The sequence below is a fragment of the Triticum aestivum genome, chromosome 6A (genome assembly GCF_018294505.1).
Source record: "Triticum aestivum cultivar Chinese Spring chromosome 6A, IWGSC CS RefSeq v2.1, whole genome shotgun sequence".
NCBI lineage: Eukaryota > Viridiplantae > Streptophyta > Magnoliopsida > Poales > Poaceae > Triticum > Triticum aestivum.
Genome location: NC_057809.1, coordinates 115,425,242 through 115,450,025, shown reverse-complemented (window position 1 = coordinate 115,450,025; position 24,784 = coordinate 115,425,242). Strand labels below are relative to the sequence as shown.

General features: G+C 49.9%; 1 long non-coding RNA gene, 6 other non-coding genes and 1 pseudogene across 7 annotated transcripts; all 8 read left to right on the top strand.

Annotated features, from left to right (window-relative positions):
* The first annotated feature begins 20,047 nt into the window (after positions 1 to 20,047).
* Positions 20,048 to 24,701, top strand: LOC123132405 (uncharacterized). Its single transcript, XR_006464686.1, has 2 exons — positions 20,048 to 20,572; positions 20,652 to 24,701. It is a non-coding gene; the product is annotated as an uncharacterized lncRNA (long non-coding RNA).
* Positions 21,319 to 21,407, top strand: LOC123132832 (uncharacterized; annotated as a pseudogene).
* On the top strand, positions 21,581 to 21,726 carry LOC123132860 (small nucleolar RNA snoR2/U65). Its single transcript, XR_006465087.1, has one exon. It is a non-coding gene; the product is annotated as a small nucleolar RNA snoR2/U65 (small nucleolar RNA).
* Positions 21,766 to 21,886, top strand: LOC123132698 (small nucleolar RNA SNORD14). Its single transcript, XR_006464980.1, has one exon. It is a non-coding gene; the product is annotated as a small nucleolar RNA SNORD14 (small nucleolar RNA).
* On the top strand, positions 22,025 to 22,145 carry LOC123132697 (small nucleolar RNA SNORD14). Its single transcript, XR_006464979.1, has one exon. It is a non-coding gene; the product is annotated as a small nucleolar RNA SNORD14 (small nucleolar RNA).
* On the top strand, positions 22,285 to 22,405 carry LOC123132695 (small nucleolar RNA SNORD14). The gene has a single exon (XR_006464977.1). It is a non-coding gene; the product is annotated as a small nucleolar RNA SNORD14 (small nucleolar RNA).
* Positions 22,826 to 22,918, top strand: LOC123132830 (small nucleolar RNA Z43). Its single transcript, XR_006465061.1, has one exon. It is a non-coding gene; the product is annotated as a small nucleolar RNA Z43 (small nucleolar RNA).
* Positions 23,062 to 23,142, top strand: LOC123132756 (small nucleolar RNA SNORD34). The gene has a single exon (XR_006465024.1). It is a non-coding gene; the product is annotated as a small nucleolar RNA SNORD34 (small nucleolar RNA).
* Positions 24,702 to 24,784: the final 83 nt, after the last annotated feature.

The following is a 24,784-nucleotide window of genomic DNA, read 5'->3' as shown; positions in this document are numbered from 1 at the left end:
CCTATAATAAGCAAAGTGTTCTTGAGGGTACACGGGAATTTCATCTAGTCACTTTCATCATGTTGGTTTGATTCGTGCTCGCTACTTTGATAATTTGATATGTGGGTGGACCAGTGCTTAGGTGCTGTTTTTACTTGAACAAATCTCCTACTTATGATTAAACCCCTCTCAAGCATCTGCAACTACGAAAAAAGTATTAATATAAAATCTAATCATAGCATTAAACTTTTGGATCCAAATCAGTCCCTTACGAAGTAGCGCATAAACTAGGGTTTAAGCTTCTGTCACTCTCGCAACCCATCATCTAATAACTACTCCACAATGCATTCCCTTAGGCCCAAATATGGTGAAGTGCTATGTAGTTGATGTTCACATGACACCACTAAGGGAATCGCAACATACATATCATCAAAATATCGAACACATATCAAGTTCACATGATTACTTGCAACATGACTTCTCTCGTGACCTTAAGAACAAAGGTAACTAATCACAAATGATAATCATGCTCAAGATCAGAGGGGTATTAAATAGCATAATGGATCGGAACATATAATCTTCCACCAAATAAACCATATAGTAATGAACTACAAGATGTAATCAACACTACTAGTCACCCACAAGTACCAATCTGAGGTTCCGGTACAAATACTGAACACAAGAGATGAACTAGGGTTTGAGAGGAGATGGTGATGTTGAAGATGTTGATGGAGATTGCCCTCCCCAAGATGGAAGTTCCCCCAGCGGAATCGCTCCGTCGGAGAGCAAAAGTGCTCCTACCCAAGTTCTACCTCGAGACGGCGGCGCTTCATCCTGAAAGTCCTCTCCTCATTTTTTCTAGGTCAAAATGACCGATATACCAGAAGATGGGCACCGGAGGTAGGCCGAGGAGAGCATAACCCACCAGGGCATGCTTGGGGGTCCTGGCGCGCCCAGGTGGGTTGTGCCCACCTGGTGGGCCTTCTCCGGTAGTTATTTGCTCCAGTATTTTTTATATATTGCAAAACAATTCTCCGTAAATTTTCAACTCATTTGGAGATGTGCAGAATAGGTAACTCCAATGTAGCTTTTTCAGGTCCAGAATTCCAGTTGCTGGCATTCTCCCTTGTTGTGTAAACCTTGCATATTATGAGAGAAAGGCGTTAGAATTATTCCATAAAGCATTATTATGCATAAAAACATTATAAATAACAATAGAAAAACATGATGCAAAATGGACGTATCAGCGCCTCCCTCTCCATGGAAAGGAGGGAGGGGAAGCCAAATTGGAGGGGAAATTCTCCTCCTCTTGGCCGCCCAAGGAGGGAGGATTCCTTCCCTCCTTGTGGCGACAATTGGCACAAGCTTTGGAGCCTCCTCTAGTTCATCCAATTCTAGTTCCAGTTGATCCTAGTTGATCTAATTAGAGCTAGAACTAGTTTCCCTAATCCTCATAATTAGAAGCCCAGTGTGGTTCTACTATCTCCCCTCTAATTCTCTGGTGACAATTATCTCTGGACGGTGAAGCGCTGCCAGATCGTGAAGACCGTACGCTCGCAACCAAGTAGAGAGGTCGTGCTTTCAGTCTTATGTTCAAGTGATCATTCGAGGGCGGTTCGCGGGATCATCATCAATGGTTCGAGGGACTCCAAGTACGATTTACACCAAATCATCTACTTCCGCTGCACTCCAGAGTCGGTAATGATTGTTGATCCAAACATTATATGCATCTTCATATTGTTCTTGGGTGATCGTAGGGCGATTTGTTTGGTTTTCTACTATGTTTCCCAACAACTTGCGCTTTGTTATACCTGGTTGATGAGTCCAAATTATGTGATTATTTTGCTAGTTTTTTTGTGCCTACTAAGCAGGCTTTATGGAATTTTACCGCGTTCGCGCACTTCTTTTTGTCGTTTTTCTCATATGACGCTTTTCTGGACCCAATGATATTTTATGGAAGAAATCCCAGGGAATGGTAGTGGAATCATGTATTTAAAGTGATAATTACCTACCATAAAAGAATGAAGCAAAATGGGCAAAGAGGCAATCGTCGCTGAGCCTTTAGGGCAAAAGACGACGTTCCATATGCCCGCGCCTGCCCGTATGAGCGGTTGTATGGAGTACCATCATCGCCGCCAGGTCAACTGTATTCACCCCGTGAAGAACGATCATGGATCGGAGACCCAGAGACACCAGAAAACTTGTCCAGGAGCAGGAACCCTAGCCACCGGAGTGATCCGGAGGGAGGAACCGACAAGGAGGAGGCCGTCGCCTCCACCACCTTCACCGGGAAGGCTCCAACATCATCCCCACTGTCATCATCATCATCATCATTCACATTCCGCTCGTTGTAATCTCGGGAACCCTAAGGGGGATAACTTGTGTGTTACATGTGTAATTCATTCATGGCCTTTACCCCGGGTGTTATGATGTTTGTTGCCATCATGAGTGAGTAGTTCCCTTAGTTCTCATGTATATGGCTGAACCCTAGTGTGTAATAGATCGTTGATATTAGGATTTAATATCCTCTTTGCATGTTTACGTTAATAATATTTTTGACGTTGGGTGAAGTCGATCATCCAATGTATGCCAATTTTGGACGGAAGGTTATTACTGTTGGCGAACCGTGTGGTTGCGGAGGTGGGTGATACGTCTCCAATGTATCTATAATTTATGAAGTATTCATGCCATGTTAAAAAAATTATATGGTTTTGGTATGATTTGATTAGAACTAATCCGGGCTGACGCTGTTTTCAGCAGAACTACTGTGGTGCTTTTTTGTGCAGAAATAAAAGTCTTCAGAATGGGATGAAAATTTACCGTGATTTTTTATGGACCGGAAGAGACCCACGGAGCACCTAAGATGGACCAGGGTGTGGCCGAGGGAGCCACAAGCCTGGGGGTGCCCCCTCCCCTCGAGCTTGTTGGCCCCTTGGGCACCTCCCCTGGCGTCTGGCTAGCCTCCGGCTGGGAGACTGCCGCCAACCGGACCCGTCTTTATCGAAACCTACAGTCGCCATCTTCAACATGCTTTCGGGGGAAACCTGTGGAGTACCTCAGCCCATGACTGCTGGATCTCAACAGCTTCAGGGGCTATCGTCAGGGGGATGACCCCCGGGTAGGCTCAAGGAAACAAGTTAACATTTCAAAACATCGGGACGGTTCAGATCCCTCAAACCGACAGGCCCTCAAGCCGGCTCCCCCAGCAGGAGGTCGGCTGGGCGCGGTGCATCGCTCGGGCCGACTGGTCGCAGCTGGCAGCCGGTGGGTTCAACACCCGTCAAATCCAACTGTATGACAAGACATCCACCACATCGTGGAGAGCATGGCTACAGTGTCGCCGAACAATTTTTCAAAAATTTAACCATTTCCCAAAAAATGAATAAATTACGAAAAATGTGAACCTTTTTTCAAATTTCTGAATATTTTCCTAGATGACGAACATATTTTAAGTTTTAAACAAAAAAGGAAAACATGATCATTTTTTAAATCCTGAAAAAAAGTTAAAAAAGAATATTTTTAATCGAAACAAAATTTGTATAGTATGCCTTTTTCCGAAATGCGAACAAAATTTGAAACATGGGAACATTTGTCGAAATTGCAAACAAAATGATTAAATCGCAAATAGTTTTTTAAGGATGAACATTATTCTGAAATGCTGAATTTTCTTTGAAAATAAAAACATTTTTTTGAAAACCATGAACATGAACATTTTTCTGAAAATGTGAACAAATTTGAAAACAGGAACCTTTTTCTGAAATTCTTGAACTTTTGCTAAACATGAACAATTTTTGAAATTATGAACAAAATTTAAAGACAAGAACTTTTTTTGAATTTTGAACAAATTTTGATAATAAGAATTGTTTTTGAAATTTCTAAAGTTTTTTTAAAACATGATATTTTTTTATAAAAATATGAACAAAAATTTAAGAAGAGAACATTTTTTTTAAAACTATCAAAAAATATTCGAAATTTCCGAACTGAAAAACAGGTAAAAAAATACGGAAAAAGAACAAAAAAGAAACATAAACAGAAAAATAAAAACAAAAAGTTAACAAAAAAGTAAATAAAAAAGAAAACCCGATTCAGGAACCTTCTAACCTTCTAGAAGGTTCCCAAAAGCGATAAAAACCGGCTAGGATCTGGAAGGTTCCTTTTTTTTGAGAAATGGAATATAGAGAATCGGTTCTATATAAAACAAAAAAATTGTTTAACCGACTAAAACCATGTTTGGGTCTTCTAAATAATCCATGGATATGCAAAACTGGATTCCTATAAACCTGGAATTTCAGGTTTGTACAAAAACGACTATTAGTCATTTTTCTATAAACGCGATTCCTATATCTCTCTCGCTGATCCTCGTGGGCACGTTCATCAGCCAAAGAATTAGAATCCGCAGATGTGCCCGTGACCGGCGACAGCCTCGATGGGCTCTCACTAGTGTGCCACACCTCGACGACGTCATCCTCTAGCCGCCGGCCGCCTGCCGCCTGCCGCCGCTTCTTCTGCACCGTCCGTCTTGTCGTTGTCGCCGCCAAGGTCAGCTCCTTGAGCGTGTACATGCGTCGGAACTCGGAAGCCAGCAGATCAAATCGATCCAGCTTGTTCCCGTCCGTAGCTAGCTTCTAGATACACATGTGGGCTGCATCATTTCGTGAGTTCTGCAGCCGGCCGATAGAATTGATCCAGCCATCGCTCTAGGCAACAAGATTCTACATCTGTGTGCGTGTTCATGGCCGTAATTTCGTGCGTCCGGCAGCAGGCGGATCGAATTGATCGAGCGCTTGCCTCAGTAGCTAGCTTCTACATGAGCGTGTACACGGCTGTCCGGCGAGATCGATGAGTCAACTCTCCTGTATTTGCGTACCTCGACGGAATGTGATGGGAAAATAAGAAGCTCACCACAGAATAGAAATAGTACTCTGAATCATTATCGAATAAGGAACTGACAAACACACTCTCCAATGCAAACGTAGTCTTATACAAACTCATTCTTAACCGAAATAATAGTAAAAGTGGTTTTTGCTAAAAATCAGCTAAAAAGTTATTTTCTATAAACCAAAACCTAATATTTGCTATCCAAACAACCCCTGCTTATAGAAAACCCGGTCAAATCCCTGCAGGGGTGTCCCAACTTAGCCCATCACAAGCTCTCACGGTCAACAAAGGATATTCCTTCTAGCGGGAAGACCCGATCAGACTCGGAATCCCGGTTACAAAACATTTCGACAATGGTAAAACAAGACCAGCAAAGCCACCCAGATGTGCCAACAAATCCCGATAGGAGCTGCACATTTCTCGTTCTCAGGGCACACCGGATGAGCCAGACGTCGGGTAAGCCAGCCCAGAGTTGCCCCTGGTAGCCTCGGACATCGCTTGGTTGGACCAACACTCAGAGGAGCACTGGCCCGGGGGGGTTAAAATAAGATGACCCTTGAGTCTGCAGAACCCAAGGGAAAGAAAAGGCTAGGTGGCGAATGGTAAAACCAATGTTGGGCCTTGCTGGAGGAGCTTTATTCAAGGCGAACTGTCAAGGGGTTCCCATTATTACCCAACCGCGTAAGGAACGCAAAATTCGGGAACATAACACCGATATGACGGAAACTAGGGCGGCAAGAGTGGAACAAAACACCAGGCATAAGGCCGAGCTTTCCACCCTTTACCAAGTATATAGATGCATTAATTAGATAAGAGATATTGTGATATCCCAACAAGTAAACATGTTCCAACAAGGAACAACATCTCCATGTTCCAACAAGGAACAAACTTCAATCTTCACCTGCAACTAACAACGCTATAAGAGGGGCTGAGCAAAGCGGTAACATAGCCAAACAACGGTTTGCTAGGACAAGGTGGGCTAGAGGCTTGGTTCAACAATAGGGAAGGCATGATAAGCAAGTGGTGGGTATCGCAACATAGGCATAGCAAAAGAGCGAGCAACTAGCAAGTAAAGATAGAAGTGATTTCGAGGGTATGGTCATCTTGCCTAAAATCCCGCAAGGAAGAAGAACGAGTCCATGAAGAAGACAAACGGACGTAGACGAACGGGTCCTCACAAACGCGACGTTACCGGAACCAACCCGAAGAAGCAACACTGGAAAAGAAGCACACAACATAGTAAACAACCAACACATGAACATGGTATGATATGCGGGATGCGGTATGTGATGCATATGCATGATTTGACAAGGAATGATGAACCTGGCCTCAACTTGGGATTCCAAGAGTGCCACTGGAAAGGTGAGGTGATTTCGGTTGAAATCAATATAAAGATCGCAGGAATCGGATGCACGGTTTGGAAATGTCAAGCAAAACAAATATGGCACCGGTCTGCGATAAGCAGCAAGTAGCCATCTAAATGCAACAAATTAAACATGCTACAGCACCCAAACATGGCAACAAAATACATGGCAGGGATCCGCTCATGATGCTTGACAAAAGATGAACACTGAGCTACGGCCAATTCATCCATTAACAGGTTCAAACAAGCATGGCAAAAGTGCAATTGGTAAACAGGTTTCAGACTTAGTGAAATTAACACAAGCCTGGAATTTCAGATCAGGTAGCACACTTTGGAGCATGAAAACTATATGCTACAAGAACTTAACATGGCAAAGCAAGGCATGGCATGGAGCTACTCAAGGAGCTTAACAAAAGTCCCTTAGTGACCTTGAGCCAAAAGGGATCAGAAAATACAATTGCAAGCATGTGAACATGGCAAAAACATAATCAGATCTCAGACTTAGTGAAAAACTGGAGCATGCAAATCAGATATCAAGTAGGCATGTTTACGAGCTCGATGCACTCACTACAGAGCAAGGCATGACAATCTAAGCATACACCCATCAAGAATACACATTATACAAGCTAGACATGGCAAGAACAACAACATAGCATGCATGGATCAACAACAACATCCTCGGCAAAATCGCTAACAAGTAGACAATCTGCCCAGATTCACGAAATAGCAAAAGTAGAGCTCGATTGACTCAAGCTAGGGTGCTCCATAAATGCAAATAAATACATGGATGGATAGAGCACCACAATATGAACAAATCATGCTTACTGATCATCCTCAAAAGAGGCACGGATCACTAGGAAACAACATGAACATATGGCATATTGATAAAGACACATCAAGGACTTAGTGGAATTGCTAAGTCCCTGAAATCAGCATTAACGAATGCACCACTTTGCAAGCTTGTGCTAGTCACCACACATATCACAAAAATACATGGATAGCACCTCTGTAAAGATGGAAAAGCATATAACAAAACTCATGTAGAGCTCAGGGGCATATCATGCACACATTAATCATGGCAAAAATGACAAATAGCTATTTGATGCAGCAGATCTGACAATTAACTCAAATAGCACTCTACCAACAGCATTTCGGGCATCAAGATGAACTCAAAGGAAAATGATGCAATGAGATGAAATGATGTGCTCTCTGAGACGAACATTTTGATATGCTACATGCCCAAAACGGAGCTGCGGATGCAAAGTTATGATGCGATGAAGATGGGCATATGAATCTGGAAATTTCGGGGACTTAGTGAAATTTAAACCTCCGCGAAAAGTCAACGCGGGACGGAGGGATCCGGGACGGAGCGGATCGGGACGCGGCCGCACGTTTGGATCGGGCACCCGGTGGATCTCGTCCACCCCCGACGTGAGCTCACCGGAGCTGGCCGGAGGGACACTGGAGACGGAGAAGGAGGCGCGGGGGCTCGCCGGAGTTGCCCCGAGCGGCGGATCCGGCGACCCCAAGGCGGCGGAGACGGGCGGTGGCCAGGTCGCGTGGTGGAGGCGGCGGCCGGCGGCGAGCAGCGGCGTCGAGTGCGGCCCGGCAATGAGGTCCGGCGCGGCCTGGGCGCGCAAGAGCGGCGGCGGGCGCCTCCGGGCCCGGGCGGGCCTGACTCGGGCCCCACGGGCCGCGGCGGAGGAGAGAGAGGCGCGGGCGAGGTGGCGGTGTCCGATTGGGTGAGGGCGGTGGCGGCGGTGATGTGGCGGCTCCCATTGGTTGAGGCGACGTGGCGGCGGGGCAGCGGACATGTCCGGCGCGGTGGGGGTTTTGTCTGGGCGCGAGGAGGACGAAGCTAGGGTTGGATCTGCGCGAGAATTTCGGAGGAGACCACATATTTATAGGTGGAGGGAGCTAGGAGAGTCCAAATGAGGTGCGGTTTTTGGCCACGCGATCATGATCGAACGCTCTAGATGATGGAGGAGGTTTAGGTGGGTTTTGGGCCACTTTGGAGGGGTGTTGGGCTGCAACACACACGAGGCTTTCTCGGTCCCTCGGTTAACCGTTGGAGCATCGAACGAAGTCCAAATGGTACGAAACTTGACATGCGGTCTACCGGTAGTAAACCAAGGCCGCTTGGCAAGTCTCGGTCCAATCCAGAAATTTTTAATCCCCACACCCGAAAGAAAGGTAGAAATGACCACCGGAGGAGATAGGAGCGCCGGAATGCAAAATGGACAACGGGGAAAATGCTCGGGTGCATGAGACGAACATGTATGCAAATGAAATGCACATGATGACATGATATGCAATGCATGACACGCAAGCAAATGACAAGGCAACAACAGCGAATAACTGGAGGACACCTGGCACATCGGTCTCGGGGCGTTACATTCTCGGCATGCAATTGTCTCCAAAATCGCTGGGTCGTCCACTCCAGCAATGACCAGCGCTGAGCTCCCCAGGTAGTTGCCTTGTTGATCCCTGCACATCGCAACGGCTGATCCTCCCCTCCCAGCTCTGACACCAACGTCAACGTGAATTTTGAACCAACCCGCAGGTGGAGCTCGTGGCCTGACCTGAGCGGGGAGACCGCTTCTTGCTATGGGTTCCTTCTTGTTTTCCAGCACCTCAAGCTCAGCTATAAATCTCCTAACAAAATCAGTGGTGGCCTGTGGTGTTTGAAAAATCCCTTCGTGAATTGCCTTCCAACGGGTCGTCCATATTGCCCACAGCGTGACCGCTAGCAGCACAAACTGGTCATGTGAAAGGGATTCCATAAGTGTAAAAAGCCATAGCTTAGCTTTTGGTTTGGTGGTAGCAACAAGAGGTTGGGCAAGGTCATCATCAACCAAAGCCCACACACATCAGGATGATGTACAGTTTAGCAGCGAGTGCCTCCATGAATCTAGCGCTCCACACATCCCGCGAGCCAAGCTGTGTGACATGTGTCTATGAGCTCGAACATCTTCTGTTGGGAGGGATTGTCTTGATAAACGCCACAAAAACATTTTCACTTTCCTTGGTACCTTTGTGCTCCATAATATTTTCCACATTCCTTCTTCTGCTACTATCATTGAAGAGCTTGTTGTGTTTTCCAACCAGGCCTCCCGACGCCATCTAGTTTCCACTAACATGCGATATGATGACTTGACCGAGAAAACACCGTTCCTTTCAAAGTTCTGGCTCCAGAAGTCATCTGTGTTGCATGTACATAAAGGAATGCTTAAGATGACCTTAGCATCCGTTGGCATGAAAACCTGGTTGACGCGTTGGACATCCCATGTGGCACTGGTGTTGTCAATCAGCTCGGCCACCCGGCATCCGTACGGGCGCATCATCTCGTCCCTCGGTATCCAAGTATCTTCCCAGATGTTGGTAGTTTCACCATTGCCTATGCGGCGAATGATACCTTGCTTTAGCACGTCTTGGCCTTCAACTATTGCCCGCGAGACCTGACTTGGGTGGCCGCCCAGGTTTGCCTATAATATATCTGTGTCCGGGAAGTAGACACTTTTACTGAAAAAGGCTTTCGCCCCGCTTTATAAATAAAGCACCCACCAAGCACAGAGTATCAAGGTAACAACAGAACACAGCGGACATACAAACGCAATGCCACCGCAAGTCAGGAACCACACCAACAAGTACAGACACACACACACAAAACCTAAGTTCCGCTGTGGGCACAACACATCACGCCCAACACGAGAGTACGACGACACAATCCCAGACGGTGGCGGCGGAGTTGACGACATGACGATCTAATCAGGTTCTGAAGGAGGTGGGGGAAGCGGCGGCGTCAAACGGAGGGCCATCGCATGTAGCTGGGTGATGATGGAGGTGATAGCGTCTCTCTCCCTGGGCCAACTAAGCGGCCGCCAAAGCTGCAAGTAACCAGACCATTTGAACAAAGCATCAGTCGCACGACGAAGAGGAATATGCTGAATCACAAGTTTATTTCTGACAGTCCACAGCGTCCAGGCCAGGACCCCAATGGTCAGCCACCTAGTGTGGCGCAACGCGGGAGGGATCGCCTGGAGTTCAGCAAAGAGAGCGGGGAAATTGTTATGGTCCCAGTTTCCACCCACAATCTCGCGGAAATAGCTCCAGAGAAACTGCGCGGACATGCAGGTGAAGAAGATATGGTTCGAATCTTCTTCAGGTCCACAGAGCGGGCAGCGCCCGTCTCCAGGGCCATTGCGCTTCAGAACCTCTACACCAGAAGGGAGGTGGCCATGAATCCATTGCCACAAGAAGATCCTAATCTTCAGGGGGAGGTGAATCTCCCAAATGGAGGAAAGCACCTCATGACCAAGCGAAGGGGCGATGGCGAGGTAGAGGGATTTGGTGGAAAATTGCCTAGATGGCTCTAACCGCCATCTGGCACGGTCGTCGTTCGTCGAGAGTTCCGGTTCGTGAAGAGCTATGCAGTCGAGCAGGTCCTGCCAGTCCTCGATTTCAGCCGGACCGAAAGGTCTCCAGAACGCTAGTTGCCCTAGGTCAGTAAGGGCGGTTGCCATGGAGATCTGCGGCATGACCGCGATGGAGAATAGGTTCGGGAAGCGGGTCGCAAGGGGCGAGTCGCCCGCCCATCTCTCAAACCAGAACAAGGTGGCAGTGCCGGAGCCAATCACGATGGAGGTTCCGATCCGAAGGATAGGGAGGAGCTGGATGATGGACTGCCAGAACTGTGAACCCCCAAAACGCTGGCAGAAGGCGAGGGGCTGACCGTGGAGGTATTTCTGCTGAATAATGCGGAGCCACAGTCCACCTTCTCCATTAGCGATCCGCCATAGCCACTTAGTCAGTAAGGCAATGTTCATGCGTTTGGAAGACATGATACCCAAACCGCCCTGGTCGCGGGGTTTGCAGATCTTCGACCACTTGACCATGTGGTACTTCTGCTTATCACCCTCGCCGGCCCAGTAGAAACGCCCCTGGACGGTGGCGATCTCGTGATGGAGGGTCTCAGGGAGGCCGTAGAAGCTCATGATGAATAATAGTAGGCTGGAGAGGGAGGAGTTGATGAGCACCGTTCGGGCAGCTTTCGAGAGCCATCTACCCTGCTAGGGTTCGATCCGGTGCTGAAGCTTCCCCACTGTGGGGCGCAGCTCGACCACCGTAAGCCTGGAGTCGCTAATGGGGATCCCCAGGTAAGTCGTGGGGAAGCACCCAAGGTGGCAGTTAAGCCGATTCGCAATGCCCTGGCGCTCTTCCTGGGTGTAGCCCAAGACCATCACCTCACTCTTGTCGAAATTGATCTTCAGGCCGGCCATTTGCTGGAAGCACAACAGGAGGAACTTGAGGTTAGCGATATCACACTCCGAGCCCTCCACCATGATAATGGTGTCATCCGCATATTGGACGAGGGATACACCATTCCCCCCAACCAGATGCGGGACTATTCCCTTAATGTGGCCAGCCGCCTTGGCCCGTTCAAGGATGGCTGCCAGGGCATCTACCACCATGTTAAATAGGAACGGAGAGAAGGGGTCACCCTGACGAACCCCACAAAATGTGGGGAAGAAAGGGCCGATCTCCCCATTAATATTGACCGCAGTGCGCCCCGAGGACACCATCTGCATCACTCTAGTCACCCACCGGTCGTCGAAGCCCTTACGGAGGAGACATTCCCGAAGGAAGGTCCAACTGACCGTGTCGTAGGCCTTGTGGAAATCCAATTTCAGGAAGACTGCCTTGAGGTGTTTGGAGTGCACCTCATGGAGCGCTTCATGGAACACCAAGACTCCATCAAGGATATAACGGCCCTGAATAAAGGCTGACTGGTCCGGGTGGGTGATCCGGTCGGTGATAGGAGCCGCCCTAATGGCGTACCCCTTGGCAAGGATGCGGAAGATGACATTAATCACCGTAATCGGCCGAAATTGATGAATGTCGGACGCCCCAGCCACCTTGGGGATGAGCGTGATTACCCCATAGTTCAGCCGGTTGAGGTCAATGGACCCAACAAAGAACTCGTCAAACAGGGCCATCACCTCCGGTTTGATCACCTCCCAAAAGGTCTGGAAGAATTTGACTAGGAGTCCATCCGGTCCAGGGGCCGAAGATGGGTTCATGCTCTTTATAGCCTCCCATACTTCAGCCTCGGAGAATGGGGCCGTGAGGGCCGCGTTGTCCAAAGGCGTAACACAGCAGTGGGCAGGACAAATGTCTTGCGCTAAGGCAAGACCTCCCCGAGGGGACGCAGAGAATAGATCTCTGTAAAAGCCATCTACATGGGTCCGGATCTCCTCTGGCCGCTGAAGGAGGGTCGCTCCGTCCCACAGGAGGGGGATGGAGTTACGGCGTCTGCGGCCATTAGCGATGACCTGGAAGTAGGCCGTATTTGCGCCCCCCTTGAGGACCCAATTCTGCGTACCTCGTAATCGCCAGTATGCCTCCTCGTCGGCGTAGATGACCGTGAGCTGATCTTCCAGATCATATCTAAGCATCCATTCGTCCGCCGTGAGGCCGGCGGCGTCCGCCCTTAGGTCAAGGGCCTGAATGCCCTCAAGGAGGGTTTTCTTCCTCTCACGGATATCCCTACCCACATTGGCGCCCCATCCTTTCATAAATTGTCGTGACCGTTTGGCACAGAAATGCCATGAATCAACGGCGGACAGGGCACGATGGGGGGCTTCCCGCGCCTCCCGCCATCTGGCAGCCACCGCGGCAGTAAAGCCAGGCTGGCGTAGCCAGAAGGTTTCGAAGCGGAAGCGGGTGGCAGGGGAGGGCGATCATTTGCCGAGGAGAGAAGAAGGGGGACATGGTCTGAACCAATCCGCGTAATCGCCCGAAGCGATGCTAGGGGGCAACGCATGTCCCACTCAGGGGAGATGAAGACCCGATCGAGGACCGAGCGAGTCGGATCAACCTGGCGGTTAGTCCAAGTGAATCTCGCCCCAACCCGATCGAGCTCGCGCAACCCCATGTCCGCAATGTAGTCATTGAACATTTGCATGTGCGGGAAATTCACTAGGTTATTGCTCTTGTCTTCTTCCGTCCTGATGAGGTTAAAATCACCGCCCACTACCACCGGTAGCTGGGCGGAGGCCACCTTCCTACGGAGCTCCACGAGGAAGGCCTCAGATCGGCGGTGATCGGCAGGGCCATAAACCGCGATGATTTCCCACTTGAAATTGAGAGCCCGCTCAAAAACCTCCACGCTAACGAAGAACTCTCCGCGGTCCATGCTTCCAACCTCGAAGGTGGCATCCTTTACGCCTAGGAGGATGCCACCTGAGTGGCCCGTACTCCCACTAGAAGGGAGCCAATGCCAGGCAAACAAGTCGGAGCTTAGATGCTCAAGTTCTGACAAGGAGAATTCAGTCCGCATCGTTTCTTGAATTGCCACAATGTCAATTCGCTCGATTCGCATGTAGTCGATGAGTTGGCGGCGCCGACCAGCTTGGCCGAAACCATGGATGTTCCAGAAGAAGGTCCGCATCACGCATCCATCGGGGGGCTGCTTGACCCCAAGACACGTGAAGCGCTCTGGGCGCGAAGGGCAGCAGTACGCGCGCGGGTGCGGCCCCGGATCTCCTCCGGGGCTCCCGTCGCGAGAGGACCGACGCTCGGAGTACCCCCGGTAGGAGTAGCCGAGGAAGAGGAGAGATGTGCGCGGGCCTCAGCCAGACGACCATCCAGGAGTTCCCGCGCACGTATCGCCTCGATCTGAACAAGAGGGGGGGCAACCTCCCCCCTGAACACTATGGTCGAGTCCGCAGCCACCTTAGCGAGGCGACCAAGGGGAATCGACTCCAACGCAGAAAAGGAACAGGTAGCAGAGGTGGTCAGAATGGACGGGGTACCTAACTCGAGGTTCCGGGAAGCGGCCCGGAGAGCAGCACGCTCAGGGATGGGCAGAGCCCGGTTGCCAACCGGCCTGGCCGCCTCAATCCGAGCGCTGCATCGCGAGGAGGTCACCGGGGTCGAGGTCGACCGGCCCCTCCTGGAATACACCGCAGACCAAGGCGGGAGAGGAGGAGCGGCCACCGGGGTGACCACCACCACCGACACCCCACCCAGGGTGATGCATGAGGAGGCCGAGGGGCGGGTCGGCGAAGAGACGGCCGCGGCCGGGGCTAGAGCCATCGGCGCCGGGGTCCCCAGGTCCGCCCGACCCAGGGTGGCGCGGGGAGAGGAAGGGGGCGGATCCCCTTCCGGAATCGGCCCAACCGCCACGGGAGGAGCAGGAGCATCAGGAGCATCCGGCGGAGGTGGGGTAGTAGGTGAGGAGACAATCGCGGTGGAAAGCTCATTGGAGATGTAGGGAAGAGTACCAGCAAGGGAGCAGGGGGACGAAGCCGGGAACACGGCAAGGCTCGCGTTGGAAGCGTCACTACCGTCCGCAGGGGGTGGGAGGGCCACCCGGTGGCCGCGGCCGGCGCCCGAACCGCCCCTGGGCGCTGTAGGGGAGGGGGGAGGATCGCGGGGGCTGTCCTCGTACTCGTCGTCGTCGTCCTCCGACCTAGAGTGGTGACCATGGCGGGGACCACGGTCGCTGTGGCGCCCCCTAGCCCCCCCCCCCATCGGGGCCACCCAAGAGGTTGTCGTCGGGGATGCGCGGGCGGCCGATGTGGTTTGGCGGTTCGGGGGGAATCCGGAGGTCGAACCCCTGGTCGTTGAAGAACACCCGGACTGTGACCCGAAGCTTGGACGAGTCAAGGCATTTAACCTTGACCCGTACTTCTTCCTCCTTGCGCAGAGAGAGCTCGTCCACCACGACCACCTTCCCAAGGAGGCGGGACATGCTCCGAATGACCCGCTCCGAGCGCGCGATGTCGGGGAGGCCGCCGATGAGGATCTAGGCCGTGTCTAGGACGGCCACAGCCAGGGGGTCCCGGATCGGCACAAAGATGTCCACTACCAGCTTGTAGAGCGCGAGGGTGATGTCGCCGCTGCGGGTGCCGTAGCCGTGACTGACAACGTCGGGGAAGACCACCGAGAACTGGTTACCAGATAGAAGGATGGCCTGCCAGTCCCAGGTGCAGTGGTAGAGGTGGTTGAGCTCGGCCTCGATCATCTCGGGGGACGCCACCCCATCGCGGACAGTGACGATCGCGAGGAGTGAAGGTGACGGGAGAGGGAGGTCCGGGACCTCAACGTGGAAGAAGCCGAGTCCCTCGATCCCATGCCCGTACATCATCAACTCCTCTGACATCGGCTGGTCGGGGCACAGGGTAGCCGGATGGCCAGGGTCGGCGCAAACGAAGCAGCACTGGGGGCGGGAGCATGCCACCTGGGAGTGTCCAGCAATGCCACAGTTGAAGCATTTGACGAGGTCGGTGGCACGGTCGTCGGGTAGGAGGGCGGTCGATGCGGGGATGGTCAGATCACGCGCCCGAGGAGTGGAGGATGCCGGGCCAGAGCCCCGCCCCATGCCCCGCTTCTTCTTGCGTTTGGGGCCAGCTTTGCCCCGACCCGCACCGTTGGTGCCCGGTGGGTAGCTAGGCTCCCCGCGAGGGGGTTGGTAGCGGCAAGGTTCCATGGGTGGTGCTTGGGGCTGCCCACGGGCAGGGAAGCGAGACCGCCCGCTACGGCGCGGCAAGCGGTCGTCATCACGGCGGCGAGGCGGGGATGGGGAGCGGTGGCGCTGGGCACTCCAGTCGGTAGTCTGCACGGGCGAGCGGGACCTGGAGCGGTCCCGGCGATCAGCCTGGACCGGCGAGCGACGGGGAGGGAGGCGGTAGTCCGAGCGGGGAGGCGAGCGGCGGTCGGAGCGAGGCGGGGATCGGCGATCGGAGTGGGGAGGGGAGCGGCGCCCATCGCGCGCCGAGAGCTGTCGGCGGAGGTCCGCTTCATGGCGCGCCACGTCGGGGGAGGGGCGAGGCGCCGCGCGGGGCTCATCAGCCCGCCGCTTGGGCCGGGGAACGCCGTTGTCCCATGCGCGGGGCATGGCTGCCGGCGAGGGTGAGGCCGGACAGAGAGGCGGCGGCTGGGGGGGATTGGGGGCGAGGCGCTAGGGTTCCAGACGTGGGTGCGGGCGTGGAGCGCGTGGTTGGTGGCCGAGGGAGCCCAGCCGGGAGCCAGATAGACTGGCGGGTCGCACGGGCCGGCCCACGGCCATCCGAAGGGGGGAGGCCCAGGCTTGAGGTCAGGGCGGCCCGGCAAGGGGCAGCTGGCCCAGCAGGCTTCCGACCCAGAGCCTCACGGCCCAGCCAACAGGGCAGGGGGATGGGCGCGAGGGTTTCCCTTGCTGCCGCCATCCCTGCCGCGGTCGGCGCCGGAGCCAAGGGGGGAGCGGGCCAGGAGCGCTTGGGGGCACGGCTGGGGGAGATGCGAAGGGAGGACGAGCCGAACACCGCGATAAATGGCCGGAAGGGCGAGGTGCGGCGCAGAGGAGGGGAGCACCGGACAGCCGCGTCGCGAGGGGAAGCCACAACCTGGACGGAAGGGGACCCGAGGGACGAGGGATGCCAGGAGAAGCATGCCCGACCCTGGTCGGACCGCCCCGCGACACCCCACGCCAGAGCGCGGCGGCGGCGGGCGGTCCTGGAGCCCAAGGCGGCAGCTTTCGAGGGAGGAGATGGCCGGGCAGCACCCACGGGCCGGCGAGGCAGAGCGGGGGAGGCGGAGCCACCACGACGGGGTGGGATGGAGACCACCACCTGAGGCAACACCGGCCGAGGCGGCGGGACGCGGCGGACCACCGGCCGACCGGCCGCCACATCCTCGACCTCCGCGAGGTCCGCCCAACGCGGCTCTGGCACCGGCGCCAGGACCAGGGGGAGGGAGGAGACGGGGGCGGTAGGAGTCGGCGGGGGGGAGGGGCCAGCAAAGGCGGCCGCCGGCGGCGGAGGCGCGGGCGGCGAGACCGAAGCCGCGGGCGGCGAGTCGCCGCGGAGGTCGCAGGAGGCCATCCCAATCAGTCCAGTGTTACCAGGGCTTCGTAGACACTTTTCAGCACACGTGCGCTGAGGGTTTCAGGGTTCTGAAGAAGTCTCCATGCTTGGCGTGCCAACATAGATAAGTTGAAAAGCTCGAAATCCTTAAAACCCAGTCCTCCCATACCTTTTGGCTCTGTCATGGACTTCCATGAGACCCAGTGAGGTTTTCTCTTGCCATCCTTAGAGCCCCACCAGAACTTTCTTATGAGCATATTAAGGTGTTCACACAATCCCCTCGGCAACTTGAAGCAAGACATAGAGAAGACCGGAAATGCTTGTGCCACTGCTTTAACTAGCACCTCCTTACCCGCTGTTGATATAGTATTCTCTAGCCAACCTTGCACTTTGCTCCACAAACGATCCTTCAAATATTTGAAAGCCCCATTTTTGGAATTTCCTATGTCAGATGGCATACCCAGATACTTCTCATTGAGTGTTTCATTTGGAACATTGAGAGTGTCTTTGATCACTTCCTGGGTGCTATCAGGGACACCCTTACTAAAATAGATAGAAGATTTCGCAAAGTTAATCTGTTGGCACGAAGCTTCACAGTAATTGTTCAGTACCAGGTTCACCTCTTCAGCACCAGCATTACTCGCCTTACAAAACAGCAGTCTGTCATCAGCAAATAACAAGTGACTTACCTGGGGTGCCGTATGTGCCACTTGTAACCCACTCAGATTGGATGACTCATTCTTGGAGTTTAAACATGCACGACAGGCCCTCTGCCGCAAGCAAGAACAAATAAGGGCTGATTGGGTCCCCTTGTCTGATCCCTCTTGATGGTTCAAACTCCTCCAACTTGTTCCCATTGAAAAGCACCGACAACTTAACCGAAGTGACTAAGTTCATCACTATATTTACCCACCTTTCCGTGAAGCCCAGTTTCATCATCACCACCCTCAGATAGGGCCACTCGACCCTGTCATATGCTTTCATCATGTCGAGCTTGAGTGCAAAAGACCGGTGCTTCTTTGATTTGTTCCTTTTCATAAAATGGAGACACTCGTACGCAGTGATAATGTTATCAGTTATCAACCGTCCAAGAACAAAGGCTGACTGCTCTTCAGATATTATATCAGGCAAAATAACTTTCACACGGTTAGCGATCACCTTTGAAGCAATTTTGTAGAGCACATTGCAAAGGCTAATCGGTCTTAACTGAGCTAATAAGGCGGGATTTTTACCTTTGGTATCAACACCAGGACTGTTCATTAATGCATGCTGCTGATTCTGTACCCTCCACTATCCGTAGTACTGCATTTTTCACTTCGTTACCACAAACCTCCCAGTGACGCTGAAAGAAATGAGTTGGGTATCCATCTGGGCCTGGGGCCTTCGTCGGGAACATATGAAAAAAGCTATTTTCACCTCCTCCTCTCTATATGGAGCATTCAATGCATCATTCATTAAATCAGTAACTTTGCGTGGAATAGTATGCAGGACCGGCCCCATATCCGCTAAACCTTCTGACATGTAAATATTTTTGTAAAACGACGTTGCCATAGTCTCCATCTCCATCACATTATCTGCCAATGTACCATCCGGACGCAATAGTTCTTTGATTTGATTTTCCTTCTTCGCCTACTAGCACGCAAGTGAAAAAAGTAGGTGTTTTTATCACCATGGATCAACCAGTCAACACGTGCATGCTGTCTCCAGAGTATTTCCTCCCGGTGAAATAGTTCGACAAGTTGATCTGTAATTTTTGTTTCCTCTCTAGTCGGCCATGATCGTCCTGGAATTGCGCGGAGCATCTGCAATTTTGTCTTTAGTGCACTGATTTCTTGCCGAACGCTGCCAAAATGCATGCGATCCCAGGTTGATAGCTCGCCTGACAGCTCTTGTAATTTTGTCTTGATCTGCTCCATCGATTTGCCTGGCGCCTCTGCCCACTTGTCGGCCACTACCGAGCCCAGCGAGGGATCCCGCTCCCAACATACCTCATATTGAAATGATTTCGGGCCCCTCCTGCATGCATGCATTTCTTGCAGCGTAAGTAATAGGGCTACGTGATCAGAACTTGCCGCCTCTAGGTGCTTGACTTCTGCTGTCGGAAATGCCATCAACCAGTCCGGCATTGCTACGACTCTGTCCAATCTCACTCTTGTGAATGATCCTCCGGCGACTTTTTTCCTCAAAAGTCCAGCTCTGCCCCTTATATCCGATGTCGGTAAGGCTGCAAGTATCCAAAACATCTCGGAACAGATCCATCTGCGCTTGGCTTCTCGCACACACCCCATCATGCTCGTGGCCATGCAACACTTCGTTGAAGTCGCCAACTACAACCCAGGGATGATTGCTGGTATTAGCAATGCCACGCATCATATCCCAGGTTTTATATCTTTCTTGCACTTGTGCTTCTCCATAGACAAAAGTGATCCTAGTTTGCACCAGGACTAGTTCTTTCACAAGTACATCAACATGATACTATGAATAATCGAGAATTTTTAACTTTATTGCTTCATTCCAAAAGATACCAAAACCATCACTTCTACCTCTACTGCTTACAACAAAACTCTTTTCAAAACCTAAAGATCCTATCATGCTTTCAACACGTGAGCCCTCTATTTGGATTTCTAAGATGCATATAATAGAGGGGCATGTTGCCTCAGAGATCTCGAAGCTCTCGAATTCCGTTGGTTAGGCGCTGGGATATTTCACTGTGCTACGCTAATAGGCCGGCCTAGTTGGAGTGGCCTGTGCGTCCGCTCGGCAATTAGCTGCAACGAGCGGAGGCCTTTCGCCGCGAAGAGCACTGAATGTGAATTATCTTTTGAGATCATAGCCCACCTCAACTAGGCCAGGCCCGGTCTGCGTCAGACCCTAAAACACAAGGGCCGTATCGAATTGGTTTTCTTGAGCCCGACGAAGATCGCCCACCCCTATACATTCTCCAGCGCACCACCCGTCCACCCCCAACCCTTCACCAAACCCTCCTCGCAGCGCCGCCGCCACGCCCTCCCAGATCTCAGATCCCATCTCCTCTCCTCAGCATCCTCCTCCCCACCACATCCTTATCGCCGCGCCCCGCGCCTGAGCGCCTCCCGTCAGCCGCCGCGCCCGTTTCCCCAGACCCCGTCGACGCCGCCGACCACCTTCCGCGGCTTCCCCCGTCGAGCCGCGTCTCCTTCTGCTGGCTGGATCTCGTCCGGATGATGTGCGCCGTCCGCCGGTTTTGTCGGGGAGCCCGGCGGCTCTCTGGTGTTCAAGCAGGAACCTCATGCTACCGGCAGCATGCGGCGCTTGCTTGAACATCCCAGAGCCACCGGCGTGCCAAAATTCACGCAGGAGACCAGTCGAGGAGAGATCCGCCAAGCTGGAGTACCTGAACGTCTTCTTCAAGTACTCCACTTTTTTTTTCTTGCGGAGAAAAAGGTGGAATACTTGAAGAAGATTTTCAGGTCGTCCATTAGAAATCTCACCATATTAACCCAAAACCGTGCTGCATCCCGCAGAGGTGAGGCCAGCTATCTTCAATTCTGCACTGTAGGCTGTTATCTATCATCAACGTTTCTTATGTTTTGCTTTGCTGCCAGTTCATTCAAGTTCAAGGCAGGCATGCGCTTTTGGGCAGATCATAGTTTGTTAACGGTGATGTGCTCTAGGTCTAGGTTTGTTGATTTATCTGCCCTGATAATTTTAATCCTTAATCCTGATAGTTATTCAGTAGGGATGATAGCTTGGCAAAACTATGGATAATATCTAACATTTTTGTGTTTTCAAGTACGGTTACTCGTGTGTAGAGAAGTTCAGCACAACCATGCTCCTAAAGCTGGTTAAGAATTATGCATTAAAATAGGTATGTAAAAATGAAAATATGATTCCAATTGGAATGCTAGGTTTGAAGATTTCATATGGAGGTTGGTAGCATAACTCCTTAAGTATCAAGTGTCATTCATTTGAAGCTGTTTTTGCCATGGTAATATTATCTCAATCACACTGACAACTGGACTTCTTGTTATCCTTGCCTCTTTGAGATCTGCCTCTCGTGAATGACAACTATGCTTTTATTACACAACGTAGCGTACAGTTTTCATGTTCTTCTTTTGCAGAACACTATTGTGCAGTTGGGTAGTTGTGCTTATGCCAGTACTGTGTTCTAGATTCTCCCTTACTGATAGGTTTGTTCTCTTTTTTTTTTGATATCCGTTTCTCAATTTTTACATCTTTTCTGTTTGCATCATCAGCTAGTTAGGGAGTTTTGAGTGTTGATGACATTTATGTGGACTAGAGTTTCTGATACTGCCTCTTCAGCAGTACTTTTGAAGACAAACCCTTGGCTGTCTGAGCTCCCCCCTCCCTCTAACTGGTGCATTTATATCTTTGGATTAGTTCACGTTTTCATTTGTTCATTGCCAATTTCTCAGGATGATTTACCAACTCCTTGAGATGATTTGTTTTTCTTATGGTATGATTGCTTGGACTTTAGGTTGTTGTGTTGTGACTGCTTGGGTGTTTTTCATTGGGCGTGTTGCCATGTCTCTGGTAGCTACAGCTTTGACCAGAGATGCTACTTTGTGCCAACAGAGAGATCTTGGATGTTTCACGTTTGATAGTTACCTGTGGACGTGATTTAGTCGGAACACAGAGCTGTTTTGTTTCATTAAAAAAACCCTATTTCTAAGCTTATTTTAAATTGGAGTAAATCAATGGTGATGATGATAAAACATAGGCTTGTTTCTCAAAACATTCGCAGTTGCCGCCTAAGAGCTTTCGCCCTGCCAGGCTTGAGAGCTAATGCTGCTAATTCCTTCCTTGGATGTCTGAGCCATGTTGATTTTACTCATTTGAATCTTTTTTTTCTCTGCTTTATCTTCTTGATTTAACAGGATATTTTGTTGTTATACTTGCTTTTCCTACTTAACAATAATATATTTTTGCTGTACTTCTTTTAATTGGGTGAAATCAGTGGCGATGATGATAAAACTTTGGCATGTTTCTCAAAACATTCGCAGTTGCCGCCTAAGAGCTTTCGCCCTGCCAGGCTTGAGAGCTAATGCTGCTAATTCCTTCCTTGGATGTCTGAGCCATGTTGATTTTACTCATCTGAATCTTTTTTTCTCTCTGCTTTATCTTCTTGATTTAACAGGATATTTTGTTGTTATACTTGCTTTGCATACTTAACAATAATATACTTTTTCTTTACTTCTTTTAATTGGGTGAAATCAGTGGCGATGATGATAAAACTTTGGCTTGTTTCTCAAAACATTCGCAGTTGCCGCCTAAGAGCTTTCGCCCTGCCAGGCTTGAGAGCTAATGCTGCTAATTCCTTCCTTGGATGTCTGAGCCATGTTGATATTACCCATTTGAATCTTTTTTTCTCTCTGCTTTATCTTCTTGATTTAACAGGATATTTTGTTGTTATACTTGCTTTGCATACTTAACAATAATATGTTTTTGCTGTACTTCTTTTAATTGGGTGAAATCAGTGGCGATGACTCCTTCCTTGGATGTCTGAGCCATGTTAATTTACCTTATTTAATGTTCTTTTTTGGTGTCTGACTTAATGATGTTGGTTTTAATCTGATATATTTGTACCAGGCCTGTTTGGAATGTAGGATTCTGAAACGTAGAAACTTATGATAAAACTAAATCTTGTTTCTCAAAACGTTCGCAGCTGCTCCCTAAGTCATGGGTGTTAACATGGTTTGTGTTGCATCCTTTAGTATCTTCACTGAAGAGAAACATTAATTCGGTTGGTTTTTCGCTGGGATGGTGAAGATTGATATTTGGTCTCCGTTGTAATTGGCATTTTTTTGCCTTGCCGACCATACTGCTATATCACCACCCATATTCTGAGTCCTCCAGATGCATGTTTTCCTTTCTTGGTTTTGATTCATATCTATTTTGTTTGATGTTTTTCTGATGATTATAGAAATAGAATTGTCTCATTTCATATCTGTGTTTAAGACCAATGATCTATATTTTATGCTGTTTTTAAATTGTTCTTACCTATGATGAGTTGCGAACTGTATTGCCTACATTGTTTGAACAATCTGTGAGAACGTATGCAACGTCTGAGGATGAACAAGAAAAAGAAAAAAAATGTTCCAAATGGATTATGATTGCTATTTGGACGGTCTTTTGCTCTTAGCTGACGGCAATTACAACAACTACTTTTATACTACTCAGTTAGTTTCTCCAAAATTATTGATTCAATGGATATATGGGCCCCACAAATTTGCCATTGTAGTGGTATTCTTGCTTAACCTTCTCCCGGTTCATGTGATGCCATGTCTCTTTGACTTTGAACCAATGGCTGATCTGCATACCAAACTTTCTGAATTTGATTCTGGGATGCATGTATTTCTTCCACTTCTGGTCTAAATCTTGTAAGATCCGTAATTTTCCTTTTGTGTTTGTTTTACAATGGCGTTTTACCAAGTGTGGAACATTCAAACATGTGTGTAAGAAAAATGATCACAATTTTTTGATTATCTTTGCTATTATTTTGGGTTTTACTGTTCATCTGGGAGGAGAAACATCGTGCCACTCAAGTATACTTTTTCATGAAATGTTTTCTGCCGGACAACCGTACGTTGTTGTATCGACACAGATATTTCTCTTTCGAACGACACAATTATGAGTACCTTTTCTTCTCAAAAGGAGCCGGTTTTGCATCGTCCACTTCTCCATTTGATTGGCCCAACCACACTGTTTTCTCTTTATAATCATCTTCCTCCTGCATGCTGGAACCAACCGACGAAGAGCTGAATTCTAAGTAGTTGTGCTACAATTCTGATGGCGGCACCGGCGCACCGTGAGAGTCGGCAAGCTGTCAGTTGGGCGGAGCACGTGATAGTGCTACTATTGCAACATCAATGTGGATGGGGGCGCCGCTCTTTTAACTTGTTCTCCCGTGCGTGGTTGACGAAGGAGAAGGTCCTGTTGATGCTATTGTCCAATCTGCATGCTGTGATCCAGATTGAGCTGCTTGGCTTTGGTTTGCTGGGATCTCACCGCTGAAAGTTCTTATCAATGACTAAGCTGAGAGCATGTGGATAGATTTGCTGAGGATCATGCCCCTAAGATTATTTCAGCGGAGTTTCTGCAACATATTCAGTGGGCGTTGGATAGACTTATGTGTGCGTATAGTTCGAACGGCTCTGGCCGATCGGCCAAAAGATTGGGATGGTCATAGCTCGTTTCCAAAATTCATTTTTTTACAGCGTGGAAACATTCAAAATGTACTCATTAATAGTATGTTTCATTTGTTTTTCTAAATGGATACATAAATTTTGCTAGGATATTTTTTCTACAGCCAAATTGAAAACAACTTTTTTCCACATTCGTGGTTTCCATGGATTTTTGTACTATAGAAGCATCTTTGTCTATGGATGTGGATGAATATGAATTTTTAGAACAGGGAGATTTGCTAGGTGCAAAGCTGATTTCCAAAGGTGTTATCTTTGTTAGGATTAATTAATGATTGTTAATTATGGAATAATCCCTGCTTTCACTAACCGCAGGCAGTTGCATCTGCCGCGTCGGTTCCCTGCCGAATAGGCACCTCTTAAACAGACGCCTCTTCCCTTTGTATAAAAAATAGCAGATCTTATCTAATAAAGGATACATAGTTTTCATTATTTCTCTCGTTCTACTCTAACATGTTATCAGCAGCGAGTCGAACGAGACATTATTTCTCTCGTTCTACTCTAACATGTTATCA